Here is a 24,281-nt window from a genome sequence, read left to right on the forward strand (position 1 = left end):
TCGTAAGCCCCCCAGCAAGGACACTATGTTGAAGCAGGTTATCGAGGTAGTGTCAATTTAAATTGATCTGGCTGAAACGAGGTTGTCCCTGGAACAGGTGGACAGCCTGGGAGAAGAGGGCGATTGTTCAGTCTAGTTAGCCCCTGTGATGATAAGGCCACCGTGGGGCATGGAGGGGCTTCATCAGCCCGTTGCGGTATAGCATCATTGTTTTGTGCAGCCCCTACTGAAGTTTAAAGGAGCCCTCCCCATCAGGATAATGCTCCATTCCTGGCTGAACCAGCACCCAAGCATAAAAAATAGGGGACACATGGGGGGAGAGAAGTCGCAGTTGGTGGCAGCAGAGTACTCAAGAGAGGCAGTGTCCCTTATCTCTGGGGCTATTAACCTTGAGGAAATTTTTAAACAGCTGAAGTCGATCAATGAAACTCAGTCTCTATTAGAGCTTTTTTGGATTCAGTTGAGTCACACATAGTCAATTCGTCAATCGCATTGTCTGACACCCAGGAAGGAGGCAACTCACCCTGACACTACAAATTTGTTTGGACCCCAGAAGCTGCTCTGAGGAGTGTGGGGGGCGGCCTAGGAGATGCTTCAGACTGCGAGACAGTCGGCCTCCTGTAGTGGCAAAGACAAGCAACAAAGGGTTTGTCGCGAACCCTAGACAAGAGACCATACACCTTGGCTCAGAGAAATCCCACTGCCAGATTGTCCCAAGGGAGCAGCAATTATTGGTAGCATCTTTCACAGTGAGGGACAGTAGTTGCTGTGGAATTGGCATTGGGACTTCCGTGAATCCAGCCCAAAACACGTCGGGCCTCTCCGTTAGGTTCCATCTTCCCCCACCTCCTTCCCTTTGTTGCCATTCTGGCAAATGTTCCTCCCTTGAGTCCAGGAGCAGAAGAATCCACATGGGAACTTAGTCAGAAGGCCAGACATTGATGTTTTTGGAAGGAGGATATGGAAGATTATTATGGCCAGACGAGTGGGGCGGGTAGGTTTTTGTGAGAAACTATTAGATGGAGATCGTATCGTTTTGAATTTTAGTCTGGCGGTCTTAGCCGGCCAATTGATCTCCTGTTGTTCAGCTGAGGGGGGCGGGGTGGGGTAGGTTGGAAATCAAAGTCCTCCCATTGGGATCCTTTTACCCTTTAGCCAGGGGGCAAATGCTAAGGGTTTCCAACAATATCCAGCACCACTAGAACTTACAAACAGGTATCAACCACTGGAGGACCTTGAATGTATTGATTGACAAAGTCTTATTTTAGTGGCCCTTCTCAGAATTGGGTTATTCCCTTAGTTGAGGTTCAGAATAAGCAATTAGCCCCCATGAAAATGTGTAGTTGGGCTATAGCTTGCTTGGGCAATAAGATAGAGGACCAGGCCTAGACAGGGAAAATGAATGATTTTGATATTGTGGCCCTACAGGAGACATGGGAAGTAGAGTCTCACTTTTGTCTACATTGTTACACTGTTTTTTCAGTATTAGCAGAGCTGCTCCGGTTTTGTAGAGCAAGGGGAGGTATGCTTCTTTTGATATCCCTTAGTTTAGGGCAGTGGTTCCCAACCAGTTGTCCACGGACCCCTGGGGGTCCGCAAAGCCTCCTCAGGGGGTCTGCTTCTGCTTAGAAAATGTAATAATTTTAACAGATTAGGTCCCCACTTTCAGTAATGATTTAGTGGGAGATCCCCAGATTCCATTCCTGATTGAGTGGGTGTCCCCGTGTTCATGTATTGATAAAGTGGGTGTCAACAGAAGTCAACATTTTGGGAACCACTGGTTTAGGGTATACCCAAGCTCAGATTTTATCTGATGCCAGACACCTGCAGTTTGTTAAATTAGATTTTGAGGGTCTCCCAAATATTTTGTTGATAAATGTTTATAATTCACCCATGTGGATATCGCCCACTGAGCATTTAGGCATTTTACGTCTGCCTAGAAGGGAAGTTTGTTATTTTATTATCCTCTTGGGTGACTTCAATTTACACCTTTGCCCTCTGAATTGTCATGGTATTGCACATCCTTTAGTTGGTGACTTAGAACAGGGCAACCATCTTAAAGCATACTGTTGAGGGCAGTTTCTTGGATGTGATTTTGGCAGATTTTAATTCGGTACATATTAGCGACGGTACGGAAGGGCTGATAGTATGAACTTTCAAAGACAAATGGGCCAACTTGACTGTCGACTTTATATTTGTTTCTGCCTTTCTTGTGCAGTTTGTTTATAGCTTTGAAGTGCAGTGGTCAGTATTTAGCGACCACAACTCATTGGCCCTTTTTATGGACTGTGGTACCCAAGCGGTTAGACCGTTGGTGAAAGTTCCCTAAAAATAAAGAGATTATTCCACACAATCAGGGACACAGATTAAAATGACACAGTGTCTCCCATGATTTCTTCCTAGACCTCCTCCATAACACGTGACCCAGATTTTGAAATGTGCTTGAATGATAAGGGGGATGATAGAGTGATTCTGGAGGCTTTTGTAACATCTGCAAATAGGTCAACAGCAGCCTCAGGGTCAAGGGGAGCTGGGGCCAATCTTAGACAAGAGATGCTTTAACTCTGATTACTCGAAAGCTCTCCATTGCTTGAAAGTGGCGCTCAGGGTTGTTCTCAGAGATAAGACATTAATTGCAAGTTGGGGGAAGGAATATGTTAGCTACCGAAGCTCATAAAAAAGAGATCAGGGAACAAACTAAAGAGGACCTGGTGAACCCTCTTAATTTAAACAACAGAGCAAGTTTCTGTTTTTCCCCTTTTTTTCAGGAGAGTCGAATAGGATCATAGACTGTACTATTCCAGTGGATGAGTGTGAGAAGCACTTCTCTGTAATTGATGGCAGTACAGTGGAGCACATGACCCCCTGTAGTGTTGACCTGGTTTGCGGAGGATGTGGTTACCTGGTTTACTGAGAAGGAGATCATGGCCACTATAGTAGCCATGTCTAACAACAAGGCTCTGGGGCTCGATAGGGTACCCGCTGATTTATTTGCCCATGGTATCCAGCTGTGGAATAAGGTTCCAATACTGTGGAGTATTCCCTCCCCCTACGTGGCATGTTCAGTCATTATCCTGGTGTTTAAATAAGAGGTAAGGTTGGACCCAAGATGTAATAGACCAATCTCGCACATTGACTCCGTCTGTCAAGGTTTTGGGTAGGGTAATTTTGGCCAGGCTAAAAGACCAGGCTAAAAGATTAATTGGATCAAAGGAAAGTGATCTACTGTTTTCAGTATGAGTTCAGGTGGGGTAGAGGTATCCAGGACCAATGCCTGAACCTGCACTTATTTGTGGGTAAATATACAGTGGCCAAAAGAGAGCAGTTACATCTGGTATTTATGGACTTGTCATTGGCATTTGACCAGGTCAGCCAGGCTATGGTCTATGTAAATTGTCATGGGTTTGAATATTAGCATCTTAAATTTTTTGCATGACCTTCATCAGGACGTTACGGCATTGGTCAGATATGAACATGAAGGGTGCCTAACAACACCAATAAAAACTCATAAAGGGGCGAGGCAGGGCTACAATCTGGCCCTTCTGCTGTTTACTTCATATATATACAGTTTGTGCCCTGTGCTATGCTCTGCCATCAAGGATGCTTGCCGGGTTGGGTCACAAATGATACCAGTTTTGGTGTATGCAGACAATACTGTTTTGCTAGCCAGAACCACGGTGGGGCTCAAAATCAAAAATGTTCTTGAATCCTTCATTGATTTTATGTCTTCTCTTGACATGGAGGTAAATTATTCCACGTCTCACATTATGGTAATTAGGAACTTAAGAAAAGCAAGATTTCTTTGGGCGGGGGAGGTCATGAGGTGACGAGGGTAGGAGGCTGGCCCTCTATGTAGCATGCAAAACTAGGCACACTGTGCAGGGGGGTCCATTCAACCACAGGTAGGTTTACAGAGGTAAAAATGAGACCACCTAATGCGCAAATTTTTATGGTAGCTTGGTCAAGCAGTTAGGCTAATCTTGGAGAAGTGGAAAGCATTTGTTGTACTCACAGTATCTATAAATGAGACCACACATTCCAAAGAATAACTCAAGACCAAGTTACAATAATACTTCAGATTTTTATAAGAATGTTAAGACCAAGATCATCAAAATCGGGTAAGTTCTTTTTAAGTTGAGAATTTTAGAATTTTTAATAAAAATAGTCTTTTTACGTGTAATTACGCACCATTGGAATCAATGGGGAAAATAGTTGAAAATGCATATAAAATCAGGCAGTGCGTTTACCAGTATCTCCTTTTGCAGGTATGTCGAGGTCGTCGGTTCGCACTCTGGACCAGCTGGAGAAGTTTGCGCTGCTCCCGGTTTTGGCGGGAGCAGCTGCAGTAAGTCTGGCCACTGCGGGAGGCTACTTGGAAGAGCACTGCACAGGTGGACCTAGAGGTAAGTCCAGTGGGTCCACTTGGATTGTCGAGGTCGAAAGGGGTAGGGGACCTTTGGGCACAGCTAGTTCTTCTTTGCAGGACATAGGGCGGCCGGGTGCAGAGTGAATCGGTGAGCCAGGGGCTGTGTGCAAGGGTGCCCTTGGAAGCAGGATGTAGTTTGCATTGAGGGTTGCTTGAAGGTCAGTAGGGGCACTCTGGTGGGCGGTCCTGGTGGTTTCTTTAAAGTCCCTCGACTTGGGCTTCCTCCTGCTCTTTCTTCAGTCTGGAATTGACTGTCCTTCTTGATGTCCGAAGTGAGGTGACAAGTACATAGGGCTATTGCATGGTTTGGCCACTGGAGGGTGCAGGGTCACCAAACTTGGCACACTTGCAGGGTTTGTCCTCACAGTCCGTCTGATGGATGTTGGTCTTGCTGCGGTGTACGGTTCCTTTGTCAGCAGCCGGTCAGTGAAGTGGCCTTCACAGGGTCTTTGGTGACAGGAGAGAGATGCCTTCACTCTGGAGGAAAATGTTTGTTGATTTTTGAAGAGTGAAGGTCCTCTGGGGGTTTGTAGAGTCCATCCAAAATCTAAGCAACCCTTCAGCTGCGATTATCAAGTCCTGGGTGCAGTAGGCAGGGTGTGGCACTTTTTCTTGGTACAGCAGGACTTCAGTTCTCGAGCCTGGCGTCTTCTTTGTTGCTAGTCTTGTTTTGTCCTTGGAATCTGATCTCTCGGTCTTTGGATGCCCACTAAATACCGTATTTAGTGGGCGTTTAGGGGAGTACCTGGTAGGGACCAATGGGTCATTTACCTTAGGGAGGCTACACCCACTAAGTGACCACTTCCTGTGGGTAGAGGTCACTTCCTTTTGCCTAATTGGCCGTTTTCCTTCCATGCAAGGGGGAGGAAAATGAAATTGAGGGGTCTCTCCGCATGCAACGTCTTAGGGTGGTGCAGGCTGGGGCTGACCACTCCTCCTGTCCTTTATGTGGTTTCCCGCTGTTGCTCCAGTCAGAAGTGGAGGTCTGCAATGGGTGCGGCCAACTGCTGCTATCAGCAGGCTTGAGATCGAGTTACAAAAGCAGTAAGCTCTTTGAAGAATGCTAGCAGGGCAGTGCACATTTCTGAGGGGGGGATGTTTGCACTTCCACCCAGGAAGGGCTTTGTTCTGACACAGAGAGAGAGCAGGATCTCTCACCCCAGGGTTCCAGAATCTTGTCTGGTGGTGGCAGGCTGGTTGTGACCGGCCAGCAACCATGCCACAGTAGTTAGATTTGGCAGGGGGCACCTTTAAGTTGACCCCTGCATATGTTTTGTAATATATCCAATACTGGTCCCAGTGTGGATTTATTATTCTGCATTTTTTATACCAAACAACCCAGGGTTCAGAGTAGCCATCATGTAGCTGTGAAACTAGTACTGACCACTGTCCAGCACATGTATTAAAATGCGTGCTTTGCTCGCTTACTTTGGCAGGGACACAGTAGGGGCATGTTGTTCATGCATCTAAATCCTCACTTACAGTTACGGCACCCTACCTTAGAGCTGGAGGGCCTGCCAGAGGGGAGACATACCTATAGTGCATGCAGTGTGTAGTGGACAGAGCACACAGGCTGTGTGCCATGTTGAGTTGGTGTTTTAGGATTGCATCAGAACACTCAGCCTGCAATGTCAGTATTGGGTACTTCTGCATGGCCCTAGAGGGTGGCACAATCTGTGCTGCTGCCCTGAGGGACCTACCCTTAGTACCCCATGACCTGGGTACTTGAGTACCATTTACTAGGGACTTCAGCGTCAGCTAAAGGTGTTGACAATGGATACCTTTGCAATTGTTAGGGAAAGAACACTGGCAGTGGAGACCTGGTTAGCGGGATCCTAGTGCACTCCAGTTCAAGTTACATCCATAAACCAAGCAAAACATTGGGGGGTGGGGGAGTTATGCATCAATGTGCCAGTTTCCCACAATGAGGGTCTCCATTTTTCTATATTTAGGGGTTATTTTTGATTGAGCAATGTTTGTGGGTCCCTCAAAGGAGGGTAAAGAGAGATTTGTTGGCCAGGGCAGTGACCTCGCTGTTTGACTTTGCATTAGGCTGGGTACTAGACTGGTCCAGGCAACAATGAAGGTCTGTGTCACCAAATGTTTGGCGATAGTGCGTTATGGTAGTGGATTATGGGGATATAAGGCATATGGTGAGATTCAGAGTGGAAAATGCCTACGCGAGAAGACTGCTCTGTCTCCTGCAGTCAGCTTCTACTTTTGTTGCCTATGTGGAATTGGGTTGGATTATGTTTCTGATAAAATGGCCTTTGGTTCAGTAGTAAGATGGTTTAGAGTCTGGTCAAATCCTTATTTGGAATTAAATCAGGCCATAATTAGAGATTGCCCTGCCCTGGACAAAAAGCCTTATTATTCCTTGGTTCTGTTACATGAAAGATTCCCAGGAGAAGCTGGGTTCTGCTTTTTTCAAAGAACCCGAACAAATCAAGGGAAAAGATGTACTGTGGATTAAGCGGCAATGAATGGAATCTGCTAATTTAGAGAGAGAGGGCAAGGAGGTACAAAAATCTGTGGGTAGGTCATACATACTCTTGTAGACAGATACAAGTATAGAGCCCTACCTTTGATGTTGTGAATTCCCCACATCCTCGTGTTTTTTTATTAACAAGGTTCAGATTAAACCTTTTTTCATTGGCTCATAGCTAAACCCCAGATCTATCATAATGGGGATAATCAGACCCCATGCTCTTGTGATAATTTCTCAATACAGGATACAATGCACTTTATTTTTTTCTGTGGTCATTATTGTAATTTGAGACGGCAGCACATACTACCTCTGTTAAGGGGGAGAGGTTGATTTACCTACAGATCTTGAATTCCCTATAATTTATCACAATGTGGCTTGTTTTCTGGCAGGTGTACTTAGGTATAGGAATAGACAATAGTATGGCCCAAGACATGGGGACTGATGTCTCTGCCTGCCATCGCTTCTGAAAAATAGATTGTTTTGTTTTGGATTGCTGGTATTTCAATAATTTAAATTTTTAATTTGTTCTTCATTTGGGTAACTAAACTCATTCTGGATTAACATAATTTTTCTAGGGCCCATTAGGGCCTATCTCTTTTGTATAATGTTTAAAGGTGTTTTTAATGTATATTTGTATGTTCAATGGCATGTGTAGCTGCAGATACACATGCTACACATTGCTTCCGCCATCTAGTGTTGGGCTCGGAATGTTACAAGTTGTTTTTCTTCAAAGAAGTATTTTCGGAGTCACGGGATCGAGTGGCTCCTCCTCTCGGTCATACTGCGCACGGGCATCATCGACTCCTTTGTTAGATTGTTTTCTTTCTGCTGTCTGGTTCGGACGTGTTTCCTGTCGCTCTGAGATTTTGAATCGGAAACTCTAGATAACTTTCTTTCACCATCAGGATTGTTTCAATTGCGTTTTCATCTCTAGTCGAGCCGATAGTACAGTCGAAAACCAATTTTCGCCCTTATGGGTGTGAGTGCCCATCTCTGGCCTGTTCAGGTCTACAGCATCAAAGCCTGATCGATCGGACTCCATTCCTATTCGGTCCTCGCTGCCAGGCAAAATTTCCATACACAGATCAACACCTGGTATGTAATCTGTGTCTCTCTCCCGATCACCGAGAAGAGGTTTGTGAAGCCTGTCGATCGTTCTGATCCAAGAAGACACTACGTGACTGGAGAGCCAGGAGACTAGAAATGGCATTGAAAAGTATGGAGTATATCTACACCAATGAGGAAGAACAGGCGCAGACAGTTTCTATTCAGGACACTGACTCCGAAGAATACTCTGAGGAAGATAGCCAACTCATCACTGCCGGTCACCACGTGAGTACGACTTCCCCTACGCCCACTCCTAAAAAGTCATTGAAGGCCTTGTTGCACCACTGCCAGACAGCCATTGTTCGACCCGCAAGAAAATACTTGGCGACCGACCTTCGGGTTCGGCGCCTTAAAAGGCCACACCTACTTAGATACTGGAGTCAAGCAAATCCACCAAAAGCTCAACTTCCGAACCGAGTCGGCGTCCACACTCTTCGGAGTTGAAACCGCGAGGTTCTGCCTTGGAGCCAAAACAGGCTGTATTTTAGGAGCCGAAAAAACTGCAAACTTCGGAGCCGAAAAAGTATTCTGACACAGAGGAACAAGGACTTTCGAGCCACCTAAAGCACAAGCCATATGATCAACAGTCCTCTAAATCATCAAAATCATCAGAATACATTTCTGAGGACACTGAAATTCAACCTATTCTCGAAATCATGGATGAAAGACAATAAAGGATCCATATCCATAAAGAGACTGGAAGGATCATTACTGCACCTCCTCCAAAGACTAAAAGAAAGTTGGCTTTTCAGGAACATCTCAATACTGCTCCACCACCGACAAAGATTTTTAAACAGAAGGAGAAGCCATTACTTCTGCATACCTCTCCCCCTCATTCACCACAACTTTCTTTTTCACCACTAGCCCACCACCTTTGCCTTCACCAACTCACTCACAGACCTATTCTCATGGTGATACAGTTGATCCTTGGTATCTGTATGATCCAGATCCCATACCAGCTAATGACCCAGACCTAAATCCTTCTAAACTTTCCCCCCAGAAGATACAAATGCATACACGCAGGTCGTCTCTAGGGCTGCTGCTAATCACAGGGTACTCATGCACAGTGAGCCTTTAGAAGAGGATTACCTTATCCTCCACGCGCTCACGTTACCAGTGCTTCCCAATGCTACCTAACATGATCAAGCATGCAGATTAAATATTTAAGGAGCCGGTTAAAGCTAGGGTTTAACACCACACATAGATAATAAATAGAAGCCTGCACCTACAGATCCTGCTTACATAACACATCAGGTACCTCCAGACTCAGTGGTTGTCAGTGCTGCCAGAAAAAGGGCCAATAGTCAATCGTCAAGGAATGCCCCTCCCCCTGACAAAGAATGCAGGAAATTTGATGCTGCTGGCAAGAGGGTAGCTACATAGGCAGCTAACCAGTGGCGCATTGCAAACTCACAAGCCTGCCAAGAGAGCACCAGAAAAGGGCTCAACAAATTGTTGAGGAAGGTCAGGCGATGCGTAAAAACCAGGTAAGTTATGCCCTTGATGCTGCAGATACAGCAGCTAGAAGTGTGAATACTGCTGTAACCATACGCAGGCACGCATGGTTACGTTCTTCTGGATTCAAGCCAGAAATACAGCAGGCATTACTGAATATTCCTTTTGATTTAAAAACAAAACAAAAAAAAACACTTGTTTGGTCCTGAGGTTGACACTACAAGAGGCTCCTTTCTTAAGCAGCAATTTAGAGGAGGATTCAAGCCCCACTCTATGGAGGCTTCTACCTCCCAGCCTAAACAAGGTCAGCAACAACAGTACCAGAGAGGGGGATTTAGAGGCTCCTATAGAGGCCAACACTTCAGAGGCAAATTCCAGGCCTCAAAAAAATGTCACTACCCAAACAAAACAGTGACTTCATAAGCATGCCACAACCCCACACATCTCCTGTGGGTGGTAGACTGCAGCAATTCCACTCCCAATAGCAAAATATCAACACAGACCAATGGGTACTCTCAATTATCCACATTGGTTATTGCCTAGAATTGATTTCTATCCCTCCATATATTCCTCCCCATTATCACAGGTTGTCCCCAGAACACAACGTTCTATTACAACAAGAAGTACAATCGCTACTACTAAAAGAGGCAATAGAATTAGTTCCAAAATCTCAAAACAGAACAGGGGTATACTCACTATACTTCCTCATTCCCAAAAAGGATGGCACTCAGACCCATTCTAGACCTCAGACCACTAAATCTATATATCCTGTCAGAACACTTTCACATGGTAACTCTGCAGAATGTCATTCCACTACTACAAAAACAAGATTACATGACTGCATTAGATCTCAAAGATGCGTATTTCCATATGCCCATCCATCCAGCTCACAGAAAATTCTTAAGGTTTGTGATAGCGGGAAAGCATTACCAATTCGAAATGTTGCCATTCGGCATAACAACAATTCTAAGGGTATTCAAAAAATGTCTAGCAGTAGTAGCAGCTTACCTAAGAAGACAACACATACATGTATTTCCTTACCTAGACGATTGGCTGATAAAATCAAGCAATTTTATACAATGTGAACAACACACTCAATACACAGTAGAAGCCCTACATACATTAGGGTTCACTCTCAATTACCAAAAATCCCATCTTCAGCCAGCACAGGTGCAACCTAACCTAGGTGCTATTCTCACTACACAAAAAGCCTTAACCTATCCAAATACACAAATGATACAAGCTTATCAAAATCTCATACCACAAATGTAGCCAAATCAACAATACACTGAAAGATTTATCATGAAACTATTGGGAATGATGGCATCCTGCATAGCAATAGTACCGCATGCAAGACTAAACATGAGAACACTACGACAGTGCCTCTCACAGCAATGGTCTCAAGCACAGGGTCAATTGCAAGATCTAGTGTTGTTAGACCGCCAAACGCACAAGTCCCTTCAATGGTGGAATCTCAGCAATTTAATGAAGGGGCGGTCATTTCAGGACCCTGTGCCTCAGACCACAACAACAATAGATGCATCAATGATAGGTTGGGGAGCTCATCTCAACAACCTTACCATACAAGGGGAATGGGATTCAAAACAACTAAATTATCACATAAACCATTTAGAATTATTAGCTGTATTCCTTGCCGTAAAAGCGTTTCAGCCACTTCTCAAGCACAAAACTGTCTTGATAAAAACAACCATGTATTATCTAAAGAAACAAGGCGGGACACATTCATCTCAACTGTCCCTTCTAGCCCAAACAATATGGAAATGGGCAATTCACAATCACTTTCATCTACTAGCGGAATACCTTCCAAGAATACACAATCAGCTAGCGTATCTCCTAAGAAGAACACACCAACAGATACATGAATGGGAGATTCACTCTCAGATACTTCAACAGTACTTTCGAAAGTGGGGGACACCAGCAATAGACCTATTCGCAACAAGCAAAAACACAAAATGCCAAAACTTCGCATCCAGACACCCACACCCTCTATCCAAAGACAATGCTCTATGGATCAACTGGTCAGGGATATTTGCTTACGCTTTTCCCCCTCTCCCACTACTTCCATTTCTGGTCAAACCTCTTTCACCATGATATTCATAGCCCCCACGTGGGCACAACAACATTGGTACACAACACTCCTATACCTACCAGTAGTACCTTACTACAAACTTCCAAACAGACCGGATTTACTAACACAAAACAAAGGACAAATCAGACATCCCAATCCAAGTGCTCTCAACTTAGCGATATGGCTCCTGAAGTCATAGAACTTGGATACTTGAAACTTCCATTAGAATGTATGGAAGTTCTCAAACAAGCATGCAAGCCTATAACTAGACAATGCTATGCTAACAAATGGAAACGATTTGTTTATTACTGTCAATCTAAAAATACTGACCCACTTACGGCATCAATACAAGATATTGTATGCTACCTACTTCATTTATCAAAGTCAAATTTAGCTTTCTCATCTATTAAAATTAATCTTACTGCCATATCAGCATATTTGTAGACTATACTCTTTAGAGTTCCAGGTATTAAACCCTTCATAGAAGGACTGAAATGTATTATTCCACCTAGAACACCACCAGTTCCTGCTTGTAATGTCAATATTGTACTTGCAAGACTAAAGGGTCCACCTTTTGAACCCATGCATTGCTGTGAGATTCAATTCCTAACTTGGAAAGTTGCTTTCCTAGTAGCGATTACTTCATTAAGAAGAGTTAGTGAAATACAAACATATACTCTCGAAGAACCTTTTTACCACGTAAACAAACATAAAGTTGTACTTAGAACTAATCCAAAATGTTTGCCCAAGGTTGTATCACCTTTCCACATAAACCAAACATTGGAATTGCCAGTCTTCTTCCCACAGCCAGATTCAACTGCAGAAAGAGCCCTCCACACTCTTGATCTTAAAAGAGCTCTAATGTATTATGGATAGAACAAAAGAGTTTAGAAAAACGAAACAGCTTTTTGTTGCTTTTCAACAACCACACAAAGGTAATCCTATCTCTAAAGAAGGATTGGCTAGATGGATTGTTAATTGTATTCCAACATGCTACATTAAGGCAAAACAACAACTTTTAATAACACCTAAAGCACATTCCACTAGGAAAAAAGGTGCTTCTATAGCATTCATAAGAAACATACCAATGGCAGACATATGCAAAACTGCTGCATGGTCTACACCACATACATTTACATAGCATTACTGTGTGGATGTACTTTCAAAGCAACAGGCCAATGTTGGCTAAGCTGTCCTAAAATATTATTTCAAACAACTCCAACACCTACAGGCTAGCCACCGCATTATTTTGGGGAGAACAACTGCTTTATAGTATCGAACGGAAAATGTCACCCAGTGTACATCTGTTTGTGTCATGTAGTGCTGCAGATTCAGATGCATCCTCCCTCCTCTCTATTCATTGCAGTTTCTTATTTGTACCTATGTATATACATTTACATTTGCATGGACATCTATTTTACTTATTACTTTTATAGTAAATTTACATTCTTACACTCTATCACTACTTCCTACACCCTTTTGCGGGAAAACAATCTACCAAAGGAGTCGATGCCCAGGCGCAGTATGACCGAGAGGAGGAGTCACTCGATCCCGTGACTCCGAAAATACTTCTTTGAAGAAAAACAACTTGTAACACTCCAAGCCCAACACTAGATGGCGGAAGCAATGCATAGCATGTGGATCTGCAGCACTACATGCCACGAACAGATGTACATTGTGTAAGTGACATTTTCCTTTCTAATTGATTATTAATCATGAAACTTGAGTGGTTTTATTGCCTTGCTACTTATTGTCTGTGTGTGCTTTATGGATTTGTATTAATCGGAAATAAAAATTAATCGGCTTGTGCGACTTGGAATGGCGATACTCATTTGTCCCAATAAACCTTCATCTCTAAAAGTACTAAATTGTAAACAAAAAATAGTAAATAATAGGGAATAATTGAAAACTAATCTACTGAATCAGGAAGCATATTAGAACCAGAAGGAAGTCTGTAAGTTTAGCAGAATGAAAGAGATCGAGAATTGTTTTCATGATTGAGACATCACCTTATATTGATTAGTTTTATTTTCTGGTGGTATAGACTCTTCACACTGGGACTGGTACCATCAGAGAAATGATGAAACTATTGAAAGCTCACACGTGACTTGTGTTATCCGCTTCTTTATCTGTAAAAAAACAAACCTTAGATTATTTTGTGCTGAAATGATCACAGTTACACCTGTGGCCACTGGAAACAAACTATGATGGTCATTATGACCTTGGCGGTCCTGCACCACCGTGTCTGTGGCTTTACTGTCTTTACTGCCAGGGTAGTGGGACCGCCTGGCCGAAGGTTTACCACCTTTGACACAACGGTCCACATTACACCGCCCACAGTATAATGACTATCCTTAAAGCCAGGGATTCCGTGGCGGTCAGGATACTGGCAACAGGAATACTAATTAATTTGCCACAGCAGGACTCCCCAACCCATTCTCCATGTAGGAGTCCAATCCTGACCCCATCAGAACCCCCACCCCCAAGCAGCGACCCCCCAATCTCCAAACTGACCCCCACCCACGCTTGCACACACCATACTTGCTTACTTACATACACACATACATCCATGCTCACTCATTCACACACATCATGCACACACGGCCATGAACCCCCCAGCATACACGCACACATACTCCCCTTGCATACACACATTCACACAAGATCACAGACACTTGCCCACACAAACACACCCATAACCATTCATGTACACAACACTCAACAACCTCCCCCGCACCCCTGTCGGATGATCACCTTACCTGGTGGTCACAGTGGTCATCTGGGAGAGAATGGGGTCCATGGCGCTTGCTCCGCCGCCGGCGCCCTGCCAACACAACACTGCCACACCATTTACAATGTTGTAATACGGCGGGTGGTGTTGTGGTGACGTGGCGATGGCGGCTGAGCAAGCTTCGCTAGACCGCCGACCGCCAGAATGGCTGTTGGCAGCTTCCCTGCCAAATAGTGGCAGAGAGCAGCAGCAGTAGCCATAATATGGCAGTCTTCAGACCGCCAACCCTGGCGGTCATATGGCGGTCGTGACTTCAGCAGTCTACGGAATAGACCACCAAAGTCATAATGAGTGCCTATATGTGGTAAGTCATGAGAAGCTAGAATAATGAAGCAATGCTGTTAAAAAAAATATACATTAGATGGATAGGTGATGGCAAATAGGAACGTTTGGAAAATACACAAATAGGATGCTACAAACAAGCATTGATACTGATCATTAGCTGTGCAGATGTAGTCACAACTATGTCAACAACAGTAGAAAAAAGAGGTACTACTTGTAAAATGCTATGTGATTTTTATAACGAAACTGCACCAGAGAAGATCAGTGTTTTAGGAATGTGATGTACATATAAGTGATGGAGACCATAGCTAGTTCTAGTATGTACCTTAAACCTGATGCACAGAAGAGTAGTTTGTGCATCTGCTTTAAGGTATTGCATGCACTATCATTACCCAAATGATTGCCTTTTTCAGGCAAACATTGTGGGAATATTTTCCAGATTTTTTTCTCCTGTCCTACATTGCCCTTCATGATAACATGCTTGTCTCTAAGTCTTATGTCATCTGTACTTGCTGATAAGTCTCTTGTGCTATTTGTTTATCCAAGCTGAGGATATGCCATTTGCATGTTCTTACATCTCATGGTAAAGAGGTGTTAAACTTGCCTTGTTCTGCTCAGTTAATGCCTAAGTGATAATCTGTCTCTACCATCAACATTTTCAAATAGTTCACGAAGCATCCTACCTAAAGTATCCACATCTACTAGCCCCAACGTAAATCCCCATAGCAATTTAAATGTAAATTATAGCATAGTCATGCTGTAGTGGTCCTGATAAAGCCATCTAGGGTGCATGTTGAATGTTGAGTATACAGACATGCAAATTTAAGCTCTCTATAAATAGGATATGTACTTGTAATCTAGAGTCAGACCACTTATTTTCTAACTCATAATTTCCTCTCTAGCCAACGTGGGCAATGTTTTCCTGCACTATAGCACTTCAGTTCGAACGGCATCACTACTTCAGGAGACCTAGAGAATAGACCTTTTTCAATGTGTATGGCCCTCAGTTTTGAATGCGTACTGCATCACAAATTAGATCTTTTTAGGTTTCAACAGACATTTCATTTTGGAGGACGCATTAGATGCGGATTATACTATAACTTTGAACTTGCGATAGATGGAGATGTTTTAACATTGCTATATCAGTTCTCCTTTTTATAATGTGCTTTTTACTACGAGGGTTTGGTCTCTGTAATAGGGTTAGCCTGTGATTCCTTTTGGTGGTACGCATGTTTCTTGTCAAAGGCAAGAGTTGTTTTGTTTTTGTAATTGCATTGAGAACTGTGGTTCATCAAGTATATCTTTGAAGATTTTCTTTGTAGAATGTTCCATATCCTTTTTGAAGTTTATTCTGTAAGATGTCTTCTGTCTTTAAATCTGTAACATATTTAGACGAACCTCTAAAACAAATCCTGCTCACTATTTTGTTTGTAAACAGATTTTTATTGAGTTTTTCAAGGAAGCACCAAACAGTTTGCATAACAAAGCAGCATATTTCAACACACCGGCACCCACCCATCGGCACAGCAATGAGCAGTGGATGAGCATGGAGCCGCGGTGTGTGTGTCTATCACCCCCCTCCACTCCCAATTATCATCAGTGCTCCACTGCAATAGGCTGTCTCTTAAAGAACAAACCCAAACAAACAAGCCAAATTCTCCTTCCACCCTTCCCTCCTGAACCCTTTGGTGTCCTATACTCCCTATCCGGCACTTCACTAGTGAGTGTGGAATGTGGTGGCATCCATGATAACCCTGAAGAGGCCTTTACTGGGTACCACTGACTGCTGCAAAAACCCTCTTTGGGTGCCCGTCTGCATGTTGAGGCTAGGAGGCCGCCAAGCTCATGGTCCCCACTGTGTCTAATTATTACCCCAGTGGAGCTGTAAGGCAATTTGTCTGACTCAATAGCGCCATCTTCCTCTTTCAGTACGTCAGCTAATGCCTCCCAAGCTCTAGCAAAGTCCATTGGTTTAATGTCCTGGTAGGCCTCCGTAAGTAATGCCCCCCACCTCCCAGCCACCCATCTAAGCACATCAGCTCTCCACCATTCTATCTTGGGACCAGCAAGAGTTTTCCATTGCATCATTATATGCTGTTTAGCAAGTATCAGGGACATTTTGATAAATCTGAATGTCTTCTTATACATAGCTGGGCGGGGGTAGATAACAACAGACACAGCTTGGGGGGAAGAGGTCTAGCGAGCGATCTGTGGGATCAGTCAGCAATTGTAACACTTTTGTCCAGTAGGAGCCACAGAGCATGTGTAGTAAACCTCCTTCCTCTAAATGGCACCTGGAGAATTCATGAGTAGTGAGCAGGAAGTAGGTGTTAAGCTTTTGAGGCGTGAGGTATGCTTGATGTAAGATGCAATAGTGTATAAGGTGGAAGCAAGCATTGCGGGATATTTTGAGGGCAACCTGCCACATTTGACCCATTTTCTATTAGTCAAGGGTATCCCCAAGTCTGCCTCCCACTTCTCTTTCAACAGAATGTGTGGCAAAAGCATGTCCCCCCGAAGTGCCCCATTAAGCCCCGACCCCCGCCTCCGAGTGTTGGCAGTGTCCCAATTAAACTGGAAGCTTTGGTGCATCTGGGTTCGTTGTCCCGCCTCCCCTAGAGTTTCCTCATTGCCCCATTTGAGGTACCATTGAGCAGGAAGTGCCCTGCCGGAAAGTCATACTCTGCTCTCAGATCATCAAAGGAGCATAGCTTCCCATTGATGTATAGTGCACCTACAGTATCTATGCCTGCTGCTATCCAATCCTGACACAGTTCAACATTTTGGATCTGCGTAAGCAGGGCCTGAAGTAGTCGCCTCAGGGAGTAAGTGGCGTTTGTCGATTTTTCTTTTTTTCGTGCCTGCAGCCAACAATGCTGTATCACAGCCAGGTCATGGCAGTCTGCAGTAGTTGCCCTCTTAGGGTCAAGCAAAAGGGTCTGAACCAAGGCCTGCTTAGCTGCTTCAGGTGGGCGAACCTCTTCTGCATCTCCCACTCCCCAAAAACCATCCAATGCAGCTGGGCCGCTAGGTAAAGGTCTCAAAGTCAGGGGCACCTATTCACCCTCTGTGGATGTGCACTGCAGTTTTGCTAGCGCCTCATGCTGCCAGCCCCTTCTCAGAGATCAGGTCCCCAGGTTACCCCAGATCAGGTTATGTCTAAGTCTTGAAAGACATCCCAGGGTACTACCATTAGGAGTGCATCCAAATAGTAAAGAAAGTAGGGGGTAAGGCTTTCATTTTTGTTAATGCTAGCCATCCAGCCACTGATACCAGAAGCAACTTCCAGAAGGCTGCAGTAGCTGCTCCAATGTTCTCTTTAAAGATTGTGGGGTTAGTCCGATATATGCAGACTCCCAAGTACTGTATTGTGCTAATCTCCCATGGCATTCCGCACATATCCAGCAATTTGCAGGGTATTGCCTTGGTTGGGAACGAGCTGGTTTTCTATGCATTGAAGCTGTCGAAGTCCACTGCCCTTTCAGGTTCTGTCAGTATGTCTTAATTCAAAATAACCACATTATCTGAACACAGGGAGATATAGTGAGTAACCCCTTGAGACAGAATACCAACATAGGGTATGCCAGTATGAGCCGTGCCTGCCAGTAGCTCCACCCTCAAAGGTGAAGAGCAGGGGCAGTGAGCACCCCTGTCTAGGTCCCCTCTCTACCTTGTATTGCTCCGAAATAGGATGCTCAGTGAGGACCCTTGCAGTGGGAGATGCATACAGTAATGTAGTCCACTCCACAAACCTTCACCCCAACCCCATTTTGGTCATCACAGCGATAGTCCCATTCCAAACTGTCAAAAGCCTTTTCAATGTAAACAAGTATGGAGCCAGCCGTTATACCCTCAAAAGAACTAGTCATCTCTGTGTATTTAGAGCCATATTGTGTCTGGGTATAAACCCAGATTGATAAGTGTGAATGAGGCCCGGCATGTGGGGCAGCAGCCTATGTTCAAGTATTCTGTAGGCAGCATTCAGCATTGATAGCGGACTAAACGGCGACACATTCATAGACGGTTTTCTGGGCTTAAGCAGGGGGGCTATTAGTGCGTCTCACTAGGAAGGGGGATAGGCATGGATGACAACTCTAAAGGCCTCTCATTCACTCATTGCTAATGTAGGAGGCTGGCCCTTTATGTGGAATGTGAATACTGTGCAAAGAGTCCAGGGGTTCTCCAGTGAGTGCAGTCCCAAGGTGCTCTGTTTAAGGTGTAGTGTGGTCGAGCAGCTTTAGGCTTACCACAAAGGAGTGCAAGACATCTACAAATACACACAATAGTCAATAAATAAGACACACAACTCAAAAAGGAGATCCACACCAATTTATAAACATAGCAAGCATCTTTATATATGTTTAGACTTTAGAGAAAAATCATTCAGGTGTGTATGTTTTTGAATAGGAATTCTTTTACCTTAAAAAAAAATGGACACTGCAATTTTTTTCTCCAAGGTTATTGAATGGGAAGAACAACAAATTCTGCAAAAAGCTAGTATCAGGACCGATCTCCTGGTGTTAAGGTGAATAGTGGGCAAGGTCCGAGGCTGCACCCACAGTACACCCTCAGGGGCACAAGGGCGGCTGGGTGCAGAGTGTAAAACAGTGTTGGGTGCCCAATATGTTCCTCTGGAGATCCGTCATTAGGGCTGCAGGCTCTGACCAGGGGGCCAGTCGGGCGGAACTAACAGCGGGGCTCAGGCCTCACGATGCTCGGGCACAGGTAGGCACCTTTTGGTCCTCTTCCCCACAACCCAGGGACGACGGGTGCAGAGGTGTCCTTAGGTGTGGGATATCTGACTGGAGCAGTAGAGGGGGGATGGTGCAGAGGCTACAGGTGTCATTGGGGAGTCCAGGAGTGGTGAAACCACAATGGACTCAGACTCTGGAGGACTGGGGAACCTTGTTGGCACTAGTGGTCCACTTCATTTCGGGTCAGAGACGGTAGGTACAGTGGTGATTTCAGCATCGGGTTTCGGTAGTTCAGAGGCTTCAGAGTCCCTTTTTTTGGAGTCTGCTGGACAACAGGTCTGCTATTTACAGAGGGCTTCAGTCTTTTTTGAAGGCAGGCAGTCCTCCTGGGTTTCTGGAGCCACAGATGAAGGACAAGTTGACCTTGGTGCAGATTTAGTGAAGAGATGAAGATAGGCCGGTGGGGTTGGTACCAGGTAAGCTGCTGCTTTTTTCCTCTTCTGCTGTTGCAGCTGTTCGGTGTCCTTGATCTTCTTAGGTTGTCAGTATCTGCTTCTCTGGTGCTAGAGGGGTCAGGGATGTGTAGGGTAGTAGCCAATGGTGTACTGACCTTTGGGGTCACTACACCCCCTGTATGACCACTTCAATCCAACACTGCATCAGTTTGGGTTCACCAACGCAAGATGTTTGATACCAAACATCCCCATCTTCAGTGAAGCTAAAATGTAGCTGGGGAACTCGTATAGACCAGTGTACAGCACATGATTTAAAATGGCTTCCCTGGTCACTTACTATGTGTGAGAATTGACATTGTCATAGCAGAGGCTTACCTGCTCATGCAGATTTGCCCTCCCATGTACTATAATGCAACCTGCCTTAGGGCTGTAAGGCCTGCTAGAGGGGTGACTTACATATATTACATGCAGTGGTAGGAGACATGTCCAACAGGCTGTGTGCCATGTTGTGTTTTCACTTTTGTGCAATAGCAGCATGTTATGTGCTTGGTGAGGGGTCCCTTAAAGTGACACAATTTGTGCTGCAGCCCTTAGGGACCCTCTTTTGTACCCCCAGGCCTTAGGTATCACGGGTACCATTTACTAGGGACTTATAGAGGGTGCTAAAAGATTTGCCAGTTGGGGAAACAACTGTGTAGTTTTGGGAAGAGATCTGGCACTGGGGACCTGTTAGCAGGAACATAGTGCACTTTCAGTCGAAATCACATCAGATACCATGCTAAAACTGGGAGGTAACCAAATCAAAAAAGGAACTTCGCTACAGCTTATGTCTTCAAACCCTCGTTGTTGGTGAAATAATGTTGGACCCCCATTCCTAATGGTCTCCCACAACACCAGGCCTTGCAGACTTTCTGCTTTCAAGTGCCAGCTTTGGTTACAGGTTCTCAAGCCTTTCCATTACAGCAAGAGGAGAAGGGGTAATGGTGAAAAGTTGTCATTGCCAAGCATTTTATATCCACTTCACACCCAACATTGTTGGGCGAGCATAGAAAGGTATCCAGTCTGACATGTAATGTGTAGGGCCAAATGGTAGGAGCAATCTTCTTCAGTAGGTTGATAATGTCTCCACCCATTTACAATCCCCCCCCAGTGGTGTTTCTAGTCTGATAACCTCACAGCCAAGCAAGCAAAAGGTGAGTCCCTTAACGGAGTGGTGGGAGCCACCCAGGTCGACATTGGCTAAGCAGTTAAAGTCTCAGCCAGTGAGGATCGCCTGTGGCATTAGAAGAGCCACTGTGCAGGACACGAAATCAGAGAATGTTGTCTGACCGGCATTAGGTGCAAATATGTTGATTATAGAAATAAACAAATCCTTTTACACTAGGTATTTTAATTCCCTGTAGTTTTCTGAATGTTCTGATTTGTGTGGCAATATCTTTCATGCGGTTTACACAGTTTTCAGCCTCTGTTAATCTTACATTGTGTTTAGCCAGTTTTTTTTTGTTAATTTTGTATTGAATATTATGATCTACAAGTTGTCAAAATCATACAATCTAAATATGCTAGTGCAATCTTTTCAGATAAAAATATGTATGTAGTTTATTTCAGCATATTTCATACTTTTGGAATTCCTCTGCAAATCTTTTGAATTTATTTCAAGTCAGTATATGTTACATAAGAATTTTCACTATTTTAAAAGGAAAAATATTGGTATTTACCCAGCTGTATCTACATGTTTTCACATTTTGATCTAGATTGTTGACACTGATTTTCAAATCCACAAGGTGTGCTTTGAGAGCGACGTTTAGTCTTCTGCTGGTGTTCGCCAACTTGTCATGTTGGAGGTATCCAATTCTGTCTTTTTAAATTTTGTGCTTGGCAAAAGTGACCAGGCTGGCCTTTTTAGACTTCTACTGTCTGGCAAAAGCTCATGTCCTCTCACACCACACATCCATGCAACACACACATATGAAAAGGGGATTTTGGGCAGTCTCTTTCAGCCATTAGTACTGTCGCTAACATTTCTTGAGCAATTGGCTAACAGGGCTGCCCATCAGAGTTAACATTAGAACACTTTCAAAGTAGTCCACCACACTGGCATAAATTTTGCCCTCGATCTCTGTAGGCTCTCATCTCCTATTCCACTGCCTCCTCGCCTGTTCCACAGTGCCTTGATTTGTCACTTTCTGATTTTTTAGCGGCCCATTATCTGCTAACTTTTTGTGCTCCTGTGCACTTTGTTTTATTTTTTTGTTGACCCTTCTGATATGGCCATAGGTCATGTTTAAATAAAAATGTTATATAAAAAAAAAAGAGCCAGAATGGCCACTTGACATCCGGACATGTGCATATCATCTTCACAGATAATTGTGCATTCCGGTAGTTAGGACATGTGGCCTAGAGCTGCAGGTTTTAGAACTTGGTACCAGCTATGAAGCCCCGCAGACAGTTCAACATCTTGTGATTCTGAGCAAATCATTTAGGGCCTGATTTAGAGTTTTGAGAGGGGGTTACTCGGTCACAAATGTGACGGATATCCCATCCGCGGTATTACATTCCCATTATAGCTTATGGAGATTGTTATATGGCGGATGGGATATTGTCGTGTTTGTGACGGAGTAACCTGTCCCCCCAAATTCTAAATCAGGCCCTTAATATTCTTGTGCTTAAAAAAAGAACCTGACATGGGTGCTAGTGCGAGCTACAGACAACTGCAAAAAAATTATAATAAAAATAAGGTGATGATGCCCCTTTCATGAATGACACTTGGATATTGTTTGTCTTTAGCACACCAAGATTGCATTGAAAATGGTTGGATGTAGGGAGTTGCACAATAAAGTTTTCAAAAAATGTTCATGTTTTTGCTTGAATTAAAAAAGGCATACGACTGTTCAATGTGGGGAGACTATGCATTTTTACAAGCGCTAAGAAGTAACCAATTAGTGAGCAGTATAGAATAGCTGATCATTAAAACATTTTTTAGTTAGACTTTACAAAATCGGACGAGATACAATGGAAATTACTGGAAATATACATTTGGATCTTGGCAGGCTAAGTAACCTGAGAATTTATATGTGTAAGGCCTGATTAATTGCGCGTATCAGTGCCAGAGTAATGGAGGCCTCTGGGATCCATTTTGGATGGTCTTCGCCAGGCCTAGACCAAGAGACTAAAGTGAGGTTGTTTTCCCACACAGTGGAAGTGTTTTGCTAGCATTCTTGATGCCATAGGGATGATACCTAGCCACTGAAGTGGGGAGAAAATCCTTTAGAAATTCAAATCGGCCTTTTGCTGAGAGTAGCTGCTCTCAACTCTTCCTGTGACACTATCATTTGGTCAGTGGTACTAATGAAGGGTGGCACAGCATTTTCTGTTTGTTCAATTAAAAAAGACCCATTCGTTGAGACCTGCTTTTTGTCTTTCACCTGGTCACTCTTCATTGTGGCCGATAACAGCCAGCTGCCCACACCTCACTGTGCTTCTGTTGTGGGTGCTCTAGTCTGGAGACTACGTTACTGTGTGGAGAACTACTCTATACAAAGGCTGTGTCAGAAAAGCAACCTGGAAAAAACACTTGAAAGGAGAATAACTCTGAAACGAGTTCTAAAAGTGCAGACAGTGTCTCAACATCTCCTATCTGCTTTGACTGTTTAATGGTGAGGCCCACTGGCCTATTTTTGTTCCAGTTCCAAATTCTGTATGTCTAAGGAAGATAATGATCTTCAGAGTACTTGAGGACTTTTGTGCTACCAGAGCTGGTGTCTGCCAGTCAGCTCCATAGACATGAGAGGACATCACTTAATCTTGCCTTTGCTGGAAAATGCTATTCATCTGACCTGAAGCTCTACGAATCCAGTTTGCCTTATGAGAGAGGAAAGGTGCCTACCAACCCTGTGCTGGTATGTCAGTTAGTGTGTTCCCTCCTCCTGTTGTGATTGGCTCCTTTGATTTACTGGGATGACAAGCTTATTGGGATGCACCTGCGCTCTGGGACTGGTACAGAGACCTTGGAAGATTATGAGCGGCATTGCCAGCAACCCCAAATTTAAGATGTTACTCTTTACTGAAGAAGGAAAAATATCCTAGAACACTCGTCTAGAGATACCCAGTACTGGCTGCACCAACAATGCTGAACATTAACAACTTTCCACTAAAGTGAGTATAATTGTACACTGTAATTATCACAATTCATCTGGGTAAATTGTATGCTGGTATACCAGTCAGTGTGCTCCTTTCCCCCTTTTGCGTGCCATTGAACCTGAGACACTTGTGGCATGGTCTGAGTCACTTTGCTGAGAGCAGCAGAACCTATTCAATATCTTGTTTGCTGAAGTTGGCCTTTGGATGGCCATGAGGAGATGTGCCCTCGTGGAATCAACCACAACTATTGAATGCCTGCTGCTGTGTTCCTAGAATGATCGGCCAACTGTTTAACTACCAGCTCAAGCCTCGCTGTAGACCAGAAAGGGTCTCTCTGAAGCTGTGGTAGGTGTG

This window comes from Pleurodeles waltl, chromosome 5, assembly GCF_031143425.1.
Source record: "Pleurodeles waltl isolate 20211129_DDA chromosome 5, aPleWal1.hap1.20221129, whole genome shotgun sequence".
Lineage (NCBI taxonomy): Eukaryota > Metazoa > Chordata > Amphibia > Caudata > Salamandridae > Pleurodeles > Pleurodeles waltl.